General features: G+C 36.1%; 1 long non-coding RNA gene across 1 annotated transcript in view; it reads left to right on the top strand.

Annotated features, from left to right (window-relative positions):
- The window catches only part of LOC134731625 (uncharacterized), a 136,359-nt gene extending 127,947 nt beyond the window's left edge, over window positions 1-8,412 (top strand). The window contains exons 3-4 of the long non-coding RNA XR_010114057.1: window positions 3,163-3,281; window positions 8,236-8,412. This is a non-coding gene — a long non-coding RNA (uncharacterized lncRNA). The remainder of the gene's footprint in view (window positions 1-3,162; window positions 3,282-8,235) is intronic.
- The last annotated feature ends 4,155 nt before the right edge of the window (window positions 8,413-12,567 follow it).

Below are 12,567 nucleotides of genomic sequence, written 5' to 3'. Positions count from 1 at the left end.
CATTTATGAAGGACGCTAAAATGTATTACAAATGGATATTAAATTAATCTGGATTACTAGGAGAGGTGTTAACCCAAAGGTATGATTTTCATATGAAAACAAATAATTTTTCTGGTATAAATCCAGTTTATTCCTTAAATAAAACTTGGTCTTTTCATTCACTATTTTCTCCCTCTGAATTAAAGCTACTCTTTTCTTTCTTGTCACCCCTGTCTAATGATGGTTTGCTTTGTGCCATCACACAAGGCTCTTATTCATTATGTCTTATAGAAGGGGTGGATAGACAGTTGCTTTTTAAATTTTTTTATAATTTTGTAAATTCAGGAGATACCCTTTAAAAACATCTATTTTCTCCTATATATTGTAAAATATAAAAAAGTGCTAAGACTTACTGTGGATTAATGCAGAAATCTATGACACATAGTTTATACTGTCACTCAATTCCACTAATGCCTGAATATTATTACTGAAGGTTTGGTAGCATTTTACATCATTGTAAAGGCAAATCTCTGTTGCCCCTTTCATTCCTATCTATATCCTATCAGCATGCTTAAAAAAAAGACCCTGGGAAATATAATGAGACCTCATCTCTACAAATAATAATAATAAACAAATTACCAGGCATGGTGGTGCACACTTGTAGTCCCATATACTCGGGAGGCTGAGGCAAGAAGATCACTTGAGCCTAGGAGTTCAAGGCTGCAGTGAGCTATAATCACATGATTGCACTCCAGCCTGGGTGACAGAGTGAGACCTTGTCTCATATATATACACATATATATATATATATATATACACATATATATATATATATATATACACATATATATACCTTGTCATATATATATGAGACAAGGTCTCACTCTGTCTCAAAAAAGAAATAAAATGAAATATATGTTTCATCATTTTATTCTTTTCTATAATATTCTAACTTTTTTTTTCTCCAATTATCTCTTTAGTTAATATAACATGCTTTTCTGAAAAGGGGAAAGTAGACAAAAGGAGTCTTCATGAATTGAAGACTTTCCTTATTACAAACACATGTACTTCCTCTAAAGGAAATATGAAATTTGAATTTGTAAATATGAAAGACGCAAAAATAAAATAGAGAAGTGGAAGTGTCATCTTTGACAATAATAGAAATAGAAATTAACACAAGGGATTCCTACTGGCAAAGACCAGACTTGAATTGAGTCAGATAATATATACTCCCATAGGATGGATCCAGTTGGTGAATATTCTGAGCAGTTCTGCCCATGATCATAGAAACCACACCAATAATGTGGAGACTTTTTTCTTTCTTTTCAAAAACAGCAGCACTGTGCTGGGAACTGGGTGGGATGGGATAGAGTGGAGTAGAGAAGGGAAGAATTTGTAGGCTGACTCTCACAATTTCATAAGCAATTTAAAAGGAATTCATGGCAAGACTGTGGATGGTTTTCATTACTTCAGCATATATTGAATGTTAAGATTCTCAACTACTGTGCTTTTCCAAGCTTTACCATGAAGGTTGTTCTAGTTGCTTTTTTCTAATATTAAAGAGGATCATAGCATACGAAGGATCATTAATCTACAAATAAAATCAAATTGCGTTTGCTTAAACCCTTACATGTTATACAGATATAAAGTGGTATTATTTTTGTTATTGTTGTTACTATTATCTAACCAGGAGCCTAGAATTATAAATTTGAAAAGTAAAGGCTTATCTTTTAACCTAATTAGTTGCAGTCTATCTCTTATATTCACATACACAAAAATTATTTCCCAGTTTCCCATATGGATTCAAACTTACTTTCTTGAGGAAATGCTTCCAATATGAATTACCTCTTCAGTTGGGCATACCTTCTTGGGTTTTGGAAATCTGTATTATAGTTAATATGGTCATTTATGTATTGTTTGGCAAGTACTATTTCATGTGTATGTTCTGAATCCTCAGCTAGAATATAAACTTGAAGAACAAACAATGAAGTTAAATGTCCAAGGAAAAAGAGTAGGCTGTGATATCAAAAAAGCAAGTTCAACTTCTACTTTCATCATTTTCTATTAGCTTGAAAATGGACAATTTACTTAATCTTCCCAAACCTTAACTTCCCCATTTGTAAAATGTAGAAACCAGTAGTAACTAGCTCATAGACCTTTTATGAGGACTAAATTATTTAACGTATAGATTTAGTTCAGTGTTTGGCACATGATAGGTGTTCAGTAAATATTATTATTAAATGACTTAGAATTAAACATCTATTTCTTTAGAATCTTCTGTATTCAAACATAGCATCTATTATAGTACTTAATATTTAGTTGGTTCTAATATAGTATATGGTTTTAAATTTTAAGGACTAAAGATTATTTATTGTTATTACTATTACCAGTCTTATTGGCAATATAATTCTTATGAACATAAAATTAGTAGTAAAGTAATAATCTAATTGCAAACACATCATGTGACATTCTTTTAATGGATTTATCTAAAAAATAATTTTTATAAAAGTATCTACCTCCTTATCTTAAGAGTTATCAAGAGTAATTAATTTGAGTTATTCCTAGGATGAAAATTGCATAAATGCTGGAGACATGAGATGGTGAATTCTGGGCAAAGAGTTCCTAGAGCCTGGTATGGGTTTTGAGTTCTCCAAAATAGATGCCACAGACAGTTGTTATGTACTAGTCATTCACATATTTAATACATTTTCACTGGACACATTCCATGTGGCAGGCATTTCTCTGAGGGAGATACATAGCAGAGAACAAGACAGATGTGGTTCTGCTTTCACAGCTTAGGGAGGAGTGCCAGTGAACAGGGTCTGCAATGGAGAAAGGGGCATGAAATGCTTACAGTATTCCTAAGTTTTGAATATCAAAGTCAGCTTTCAAGAATGACAAAAACATGTTGAACTGATCAGGAGCAAAGAAGAAATGCTATGTCACTAGGCTGTATTGAAAACTTGGACCCACCTGCCTATTTTCCATTAATAGTCTTAATATGGATGAAAAAATCACTAACTTTTCAGATATTCATTTGGGTGTGGAAGAAGCCTCCTGAAATGAGAAACCAGGAGGGAAGACTCTGAGAGAACAGGTTTCTCACAAACATTTCCTGCTCAGACTTGTTTCAGACAGACTAAAAATTTTACAAAAACACGTTTCTTATTATATCCCTTTCAGCCTCCTGAACTGAAATCAGCTGGCTGTGGATCATTAGAAAAGTATCAAGCCTTTTCAACCCTCAAGTAAAAAGAAGAGTGTTATTGAAAGCTTTTTCCTTTAATTCCACCCATATATCTGTAAGTACGTTTCTGCATAACAGATTCTGCATATTTCAGATGCTTTCTTAATTTGCAGTCTCCCAAAATATGGTTAAGTCAAATCAAATGTCAAATTCAAACACCTGCTACAAATAAACAAGCTTAACAAAAGCTTCTCTGGCTTCCCTGGACAGGCTGATGGCAAGATTTAACCCACTGCCGAGAGTTAATGAAACATTTTAGAGAGCAATATATTTTAGAGGAAAATCTCCACAGATATTCCTGGGGAGTTAGAGAATTTCCAGGAGTAAGCAATGAAGTCAAATCCTTGCTGTATTAATTTTTTCTTAGTATTTCCAAAGACTCATTCAGGAAAAATTTCAAGAAAGAAAAAATGAGTTTAGCCTGTTCAAAGTTAAGACAGTATGACAATATTTTGGTCCAAAAACACATCCATGACTTCACACAGTTCAGAACCAGGCTAAATTTTCTGCAGAGTTCATAAGCAGAGCAAGTTCCTAGAAGCATCTAGAAATCACTGGCAATTAGAATGTATTTTTACCATTCTTAGAACACATCAGCAAAGCCTCTAGGCCTTTACACTTGCTATGCCTGCACCTAGGATGTTCTTTCCCCATTTCATACATAGTTTGTTTCCTCATTTCATTCAGTCTTAACCCATAATCCTGTCCTTTAAGCCCTCCTTATTCATAGCACCCCATTTCTTCAGTAAGAAGCCTCATACCTGAGTCATTCCTCCTTCACTGACATCTACCACACAATTTTCTTCCTGACCCACTTGCCATTATTTAAATCTCCTAAGCAATATGTTCTCCTTTAATTCCTACCACCAATTTCATACCTGTCTAGCTTTCCAGCCAACTGTGTAAAGAAGGGGGCAAAATCATGTTGGAAGCAGTAGTGAGGTGATGTGCTTTCTATCTTTTCATCACAATAGTTGGTTCTGATAGGATTCAAGGAATATATTCCAAATGAGATGTAGGATTCTGCTTCTCTATTAAAGTAAGCCTTTGGTATTCTTACATTTGACATGTGAGATGTTTTCAGTTTTGCACATCTCCCAGAGATCTACGACAAATTTCTTTTAAAACAAAGTAAAATTAACTTTACCATGAAGAAACATGATAAATATTACCTCAGCCAGATGATCAAGGTTAATATCAACATAAGTCAGATTAATAGTATGTACTGTATTAATCATAAGCTGTGATGAGAAGGGCACTTTGCTTCCACTGTCTTCTCAAAAACATGTAACTCCAGTCTAGCCATGAAAAAATATCATGACAAATTCAAAACAAAGAGAATTCTACAAAATACCCAACCAGCACTCCTCAAAACTGTCAACAAAAATGAGGAAAATCTCAGAAATTGTCACAGCCAGGGGGGACCTAAGAAGACATAATGACTGAGCTCAACATAGTATCATGCATGGGAGACCAGGTTGGAGACATGAGAGAAAAACCAGTGAATTCCAATAAAGTATGGAGTGAATAGTAGTGTATCAATGTTGGTTTCTTAGTGGTGACAAAGGTACCATAGTAATGTCCGGTGTTAACAGTGGGAGAAACTGGGTGTGGGGTATATGGGAATGCTCCATACTGTCTTTGCAACTTTTCTGTAAATCTAAAATTGTTCTCAAATCAAAAGTTTTTTTAAATGAATCTACAATATCCCAATTATATAAAAGAATATATTAGGAACACTTACAACTAATATCTTTTTGTCCCTTGGGAACTATGTAATCATACTAATAAGAACCATAATAACTATCATTTATTGAGCACTTACAAAGTTCTGGAAGCATGCTAAGCACAACACGTTATTAATTCATTTTATCCATGCAGCAAGCCTAAGCGCTAGGTACTAATATCACTCTCCTTCTACATATGAAGAAACTGAGACAGAAATAAGTAGGGATGGGTGGCTGAGTTGCTGATTAATGTTGCTAATCAGGGAAAGGACTGTTCAACAATGTAAGTTTCACTATATGACGTTTCTCAGATTACATAGCCATATTCAAATATTAGAGGGATTATTTCCCATAGAGGGTGCTGATTAGAAGATTATAATAGGGTAAACTATTCTTGACAGAGAAAGTAGATGGAGAATATAATCAGATTTTCTACTCTAAGGCTTGGGTAGATTGCAACTGCACAACCGAAGAATATTATACAATTCTAGAATGGGCATATGGTCAGATATTCAGTCCTAGGGATCTGAGGAGTCAGTAATTAAAGATGAACCAGGATTCATATAAGCCAGCTTTTACTTACTAATGTCGATTATATGCCAAAGATAAGGAAATGGCTTGCAATAAGAAGACTAGCCAGCCAAGTGCTGCACTCTATTCTGAAGTAGTACTTCAAGAGCCAACCTTGTTTAAAAGTCTGAAAATCAGGAAAATTACCACAGTCACTTTGGACCATGTCTGTTAAAGAGATTTTCTGTTGGGAAAGAAAAGGAAGGCTAATAGAGCTAAGAACCAGAAGAAACAGGGAGAGGGAAGACACCCAGTCCTGCAGCAACCCATGCTCAGAAAGCTGAGCAGGGGAGTCTGGATGATGCCTCCCACAAAGTCAAGGTCATCCTGGTACAAACAATATGGGACTTGACAGAGAACAGCACACTTAGCTTGTTCCCCTTTCACTCTGGTCAAAGTTTGTCCCTGGAGGCTTAATGAGGAGAAAACAGAGCAGATTCCAGGCCTTAGCAGACCCTGTCATTTACTCTGCTTAGAAATATGTAGAAAATTGTGTCTGATTCCAGTTACAAAGAATGCAACATTGCGACTCTAGTACCTACAAGAATGCCCTACATGTACTAGTCCCTTGATAAATATTTATTTACTGAACAAATAATTCCAACAAATTAGTTTTTATTAAATTTCACATTAGATAACACCATCTAATTATATATTGATGCGTTCTATTTAAGTCAAAATTCTAATTCACAGAATGAGGGGGAAAAGAAAGAAGGAAAGTAGTATCATAATTTTTAAAATCTTTTCACCATAAGGCTTATTTCTGGATTGGTGTCCCATACATTAACTATGTTCTGACACTCTGAGAATAGTTAATATATATTCATTGCTCAACAAATATGTATTGATTGTCTGCTATGTATCAAAATTGTGCCTGATTATAAGGATACAGAGGTGAATTACAAATAGTATTTTCCCTCAGAAAATTCACCTTCTAGAATAGTAATAAAGACTAACACATATTAGGCACATGTGCCTAGCACTGATTAAGCATGCTACATGTGTTATTTACCAATAAATTTATAAAATGAGACTCTTATTATCTCCATTTTCCAGATGAAAAAGATGAGACTGAGAGAGCTTAAGTAACTCACTCAAGGTTATGTAGCTGGCTAAGTAAGAGTTAACATTTGAGCCCAGAAAAACTGACATAAGAGCCCACAGAGTACAAAAAAAATAAAGACATATATAATTTATAAAAATATATTTACTTGTAATATATATAATGCCTAGTACAATAAAATGATGAATATTAAATATCAACAGCATAATCTGAAATTCAATGAGCCTCACAAACTCGAAAGACCCGAGTAGGCTGTGTATGTCTATGGGAGTTGGGGAGAGAAAAGGAATGATTTAAAAAGTCACAATATTTCCAGGCATGGTGGCTGATACCTGTAATCCCAGCACTTTGGGAGGCTGAGGCGGGTGGACCATTTGAAGTCAGGAGTTTGAGACCAGCCTGGCTAACATGGTGAAACTCTGTCTCTACTAAAAATTCAAAAAAAATTAGCCAGGCGTTGTGGCGCACACCTATAATCCCAACTACTAGGAGGCTGAGGCAGGAGAATCACTTGAACCCCAGGAAGCAGAGATTGTGGTGAACCGAGATCACACCACTGCACTCCAGCCTGGGCAACGGAGTGAGACTCCATCTCAAAAAATAAATAAAGTCACAATATGAGTAATAACACAATAATCTGAATTCTATCAACAGAATCTAAATCTTTCTTTTAGAATTAAGAAATGTCCAAAATATCTCATATATGTTCACTGTCTGAGCCACGCTTCCTGTTATACCTGATAATGATGGCCTCAAAGGAGGAAGTAATTAACTTTTTGTAGAGATTTCCATTGAAATTATGGAAAAAGATGAACTCAATGTGGAGAAGGGATATTTCTTTAGATAGTCAAAGAAGGTAAGATACGAAACATGAACAAATATTCCAGAATCTCTGGAACATGGACTATGTAGTGTAAAGAAGAACATGAGGAAATGGTGGGCAGAGGTGCATTACACATAATCTCATAAACTTTGCCAAAGAGCCATTGAAGGGTTTTAAGTAGAAGGTTTACATGAACAGATTTGTGGTTTAGAAACAGGATAGAAACTGAAGTACACTATCTATTAATTTACTAAAATAGTGAAAATTCTTGAGGGGAAAAAAGTGAAATAATACAAAGGACAGTGAGTATGAATAAAAGGGAATGGATATGGAAACACGCCATCTAGGTCAAACTGACAGTCTTCAGTGAGAAACCAGATTTTCTTTCATTCATGTATTCAAAGGATATTTCTTGAACACCTGCTATGTCTCTGGCATGGCTCTAGATGCAGCCACAGAGAAGATGAAGTCTTTGCCTTGTGATGCTTGCATTCCAGTGCAGGAAGCAGAAAATAAGTAAATCTATAATCATATATTAGATAATAATAAATGCAATGAAGAAAAATAAAGCAGGATAAGGTATGTTGAAGGGGTTATGGGTTCATGGGATATGGAATAGAGGAGAGTGTGTGAAGAAGAATTATGGCCCCTCAGAGATGTCCAAGTCCTAAACTCCAGAACCTGTGAATATGTTGTGTCACATGACAAAGAAAAGTTAAGGATGTAGATGGAATTAAGGAAGATGATCAGCTGACCTTAAAATAGCATGGTTACTCTGAATTATCTGGGTGAGCCCAATTAATCACAAGTGTATACTTAAAAGTAGGAGAGGAAATCCGAAGAAAGAGACGGCAGTCTGAAAAGGACTCGGCTTGATGTGGAAGACTTTGAAGGTGGAAGAAAGGCCATGAACCAAGGACTGTGGGTGGCCTCCAGCTGGCAAAGAAACAGATTTCCCCAGAGCCTCCAGAAAGGAACACAGCCCTGCTGACTCCTTATATTAGCCCGGTTAGAAACGTGTCAGACTTCTGACCTCCGAACTGTACATAATAAATTTGTACTGTTTAAGCTAATACATTTGTGGTGATATGTGACAGCAGCAATAGGAAACGAGTACAGGGAGACAGGGCTTCATCGCTGAACGGTCACCTGAATGATGAGTGGTGGTAGTGTTACTTAAGGCAGAGGAAATAAAAAGTTTACGTATTTGTTATTGAGGGTGGGTATTTGAGAAAAAATAATGAGTTTAAATCTGAAATTCTCAAGTGTGAGACACCAATAAGGACATCTAGAAGGAAATGTTTAGGATATAGTTGGAAGAAATGTCAGAAAAAATAGGACACTAGATTGGGAAGTTTTGCATTATTTTTAATCAATTTGCATGTGGTGGTAGAAGCTGTAAGCAAGGATGAGATTTCCAGGGAGTGTTGTAATAGCATGAGAAGTAAGAATTCCTGGGGCTGAGACCTTGACAATACTCACAGTAAAGAGAAGTTGGGGAAACAGTGACCTGCAGAGGAAACTCATCTCTATCTATCAAGATATCTCTAACTCCACATCAGATCTCACTCTCGAGTCCAGACTCACATTTACAACAGCTGGGGGACAATGTCCCCACATATGGATGTCACATATGCCATTTCTTATGGACTGAATGTCTGTCTGCCCCTCAAATGTATATGTTGAAACCTTAACCCCCAGTGTCATGGTATTTGGAGTGGGATCTTTGGGAGGTACTTAGGGTTAAATGAGGGTGATGCCCTCATGATGAGATTAATGCGCTTGTAAAAAGGAGACACCAGAGAGCTTGGTGTCTCTCTTCTTCTCCACATGTACTCAATGAGGGAAGGCCATGTGAGGATACACAGAGAAGGCAGCCATCAGAAAGCGAAGAGAAAAGCCCTCATCAGACACTGATCAGGGACTTCTGGCCTTCAGAACTGTAAGAAAATAAATCTCTGTTGTTTAAGCCTTAAACTCTATGGTGTTTTGTTATGACAGTCTAAGCTGACTAACACACCCATCAAATGTACTGTGTCCAATTAGAGCAAATATCAGCCAGGCATACCTAAGTATGTCACCTTAGCTCCTGTCCCTGCTATGCTCCACATGTCACAGGCATTTGGCTTTATTTTTTAATTAGGACATGAGTTTCCGCATTTGTAAAAGGGACAGAGATCTCAAAGATAGACCTTGGCTGAGAAGCAGACCATGGAGTATGCCTATCCTACAGCAGAGTAGTCAAGGCTAGGCCTCCTCTCAGCTGAATCTGCAGGAAAGATCACTTGAAAGCAGCTTTAATGAGAGGCATGCTTCTCCATGCAGACTCATAGTCTGAAATCTAAAAGTCATGATGCAGAACATCTGTTTTCTGCAACTAGGATACTGGGTGTCTGGATAGCACATGTGACTTCTTCAGGGCTCTCTTCTGCTACCAAATCCAATGACTTTCATTTTTTAACCCTCATCTATTGATGGATATTAACAGAAGCAGAACTGGGTACACTTAAACATCCCACTGACAGAAAGAGGTGCCTTGTTTTTTTTAAGGAGCAGCACCTAACAGTGGAGAAACTATTAGAGAAAGAAAATGTTTGTATCCTGGTTTTTCTGCTAACTGGCAATGTTACCTTGAGCAAAATACTTTTCTTCAAGTTCCTAGCTTCTCTAATATGTATAGTAATATCAGTGATGAGAATGCCATCAGATAGTTTATAATCCCAGCACTTTGGGAGGCCGAGGTGGGCGGATCACGAGGTCAGGAGATCGAGGCCACGGTGAAACCCCGTCTCTACTAAAAATACAAAAAAAAAAAATTAGCCGGGCTTAGTGGCGGGCGCCTGTAGTCCCAGCTACTCGGAGAGGCTGAGGCAGGAGAATGGCATGAACCCGGGAGGCGGAGCTTGCAGTGAGCGGAGAGCGCGCCACTGCACTCCAGCCTGGGCGAGAGAGCGAGACTCTGTCTCAAAAAAAAAAAAAAAAAAAAAAAAAAAAAAAAAATGTGGAAAAGAAAAAAGCATAAGCTAGTACTACCAAAAGCAGAATAGATAAATGCTTTGACAAATTCACTGTTTCACTCCAAAAATGTAATCACCACCTGATAATAATGCTGCTTTCAGATTCAGAAACTAGAGAAGAGCTGCATGTGTTCCCACTCTGGTATGATGCAGTCATTTTCCTATTGTGCCAAACAAGTGCTTTGCCCTAGTATTGCAGACTTTTCACTCCGTGAATGTTTTGGTTATTCTTTTCCATGAAAATAAGAACTTTGAAAAGTTCACTGAATTAGGTAACAACTTTTACCAGATTTTATTTCTATTATTGTTTAGCTATCAAAACACAAGCTTTAAGAAATCTGGACACTTTATGAGCCAAGTCACCTAAGCATAAACATTGACTGTTCATGTATATAGGTACCAACATACACATGAATCTAAAAATTTACTTTGAATTGATTCTGGAGCACTTTTTGAAATGCCTTAGAATCAGTTGGAAGTCCACAAATGGTAATAATATTTAGCTCATTTCAATAGAAATTATCTCATTAACATGCCAGCTGCTAAAAATGTATGAGCCCAGCCATGTCCTTTGCCTGCCTCAAGGAAAGAAACCCTGCTTGCACAGTTTTGCTTCAAAAAATAATCCTTGTTTAAATTGTTAACAGTTGCTCCAGTGGTGGCCCATGGCAAGAAATTTAACCTCCTCTCCCTCCCTCCTATATGAGCATTTCCATACCCTTCAGCTAGCTTTTATATTGTCAATGCAAAACAAATTTTCTGACTGCATGTTAAACTATTTAAACCAGCTTTAGCAATAGACACCCTCCTCGGTGTAGTGTCATAGTTTTAAACCTAAACCTCGGAACATAGAAGACCCAAGTCTTCCATAAAATGATCTCAAAAGTCTTAAAAGTAATGAGCAATATGAGTGATAAGATCAAAATAGATATTCAGTAAAAGGATCACCTAGCATTAACTAAGCAACTCTTTTAGATTATCTGCTCTATAAATATTTAAGTTAAATGGAAACTTTTCAAATAATTTTCTTTTCACAGTTATAAGGTTTCCTTTAAGGTAGATGTCTTAAGTGACAGGCTTTATTTCTGTATTTGGTGACTTAGAACACTGGGATGTTTTGAAAAATATCCTATAGAAGCTGCCTTGAATTAAAGCAATTTCAACAAATGTAGTTTATACCAGAATTATAACTGATAACAAATATTTCCTAAAATTGTGACCAAATGGAATATTGAGATCTGCATTATTATAACCTAAGTGAATTAAATTTTAAAGTTTTTAGAACTGCTCATTCAGTACCAACATTGTTTGAGTCATTTTCTAAGCTTATATTACAAAAATATAAAATCTAAATTAGAGAGAACACAAAGTAAAAGAAAGAATATTTTAACTCTCATCTATTGATGGATATTAACAGAAGCAGAACTGGGTACAGTTAAACATCCCACTGACAGAAAGAGGTGCCTTGTTTTTTTTTTAAGGAGCAGCACCTAACAGTGGAGAAACTATTAGAGAAAGAAAATGTTTGTATCCTGGTTTTTCTGCTAACTGGCAATGTTACCTTGAGCAAAATACTTAACTTTTCTTCAAGTTCCTAACTTCTCTAATATGTATAGTAATCAGTGATGAGAATGCCATCAGATAGTTTATATAAAAATAATTTGGAAAAGAAAAAAGCATAAGCTAGTATTACCAAAAGCAGAATAGATAAATGCTTTGACAAATTCACTGTTTCACTCCAAAAATGTAATCACCACCTGATAATAATGCTGCTTTCAGATTCAGAAACTAGAGAAGAGCTGCATGTGTTCCCACTCTGGTATGATGCAGTCATTTTCCTGTTGTGCCAAACAAATGCTTTGCCCTAGTATTGCAGACTTTTCACTCCATGAATGTTTTGGTTATTCTTTTCCATAAAAATAAGAAAGTAAAAACTTTGAAAAGTTCACTGAATTAGGTAACAACTTTTACCAGATTTTATTTCTATTATTGTTTAGCTATCAAAACACAAGCTTTAAGAAATCTGGTTAACATTTCAAAATACTGTATAAAACTGCTTTTGCTTTTTCTTGGAAAAACCGACTGCGAGTACATCTGAAACCTTCTTGACAAGTTCTCTGAAAGCAATTAGTGGCTTTCTT

Source organism: Symphalangus syndactylus, chromosome 10 (assembly GCF_028878055.3).
Source record: "Symphalangus syndactylus isolate Jambi chromosome 10, NHGRI_mSymSyn1-v2.1_pri, whole genome shotgun sequence".
Lineage (NCBI taxonomy): Eukaryota > Metazoa > Chordata > Mammalia > Primates > Hylobatidae > Symphalangus > Symphalangus syndactylus.
Note: the sequence above shows the minus strand (reverse complement) of the source record. Positions and strands in the feature narration are given on the sequence as shown.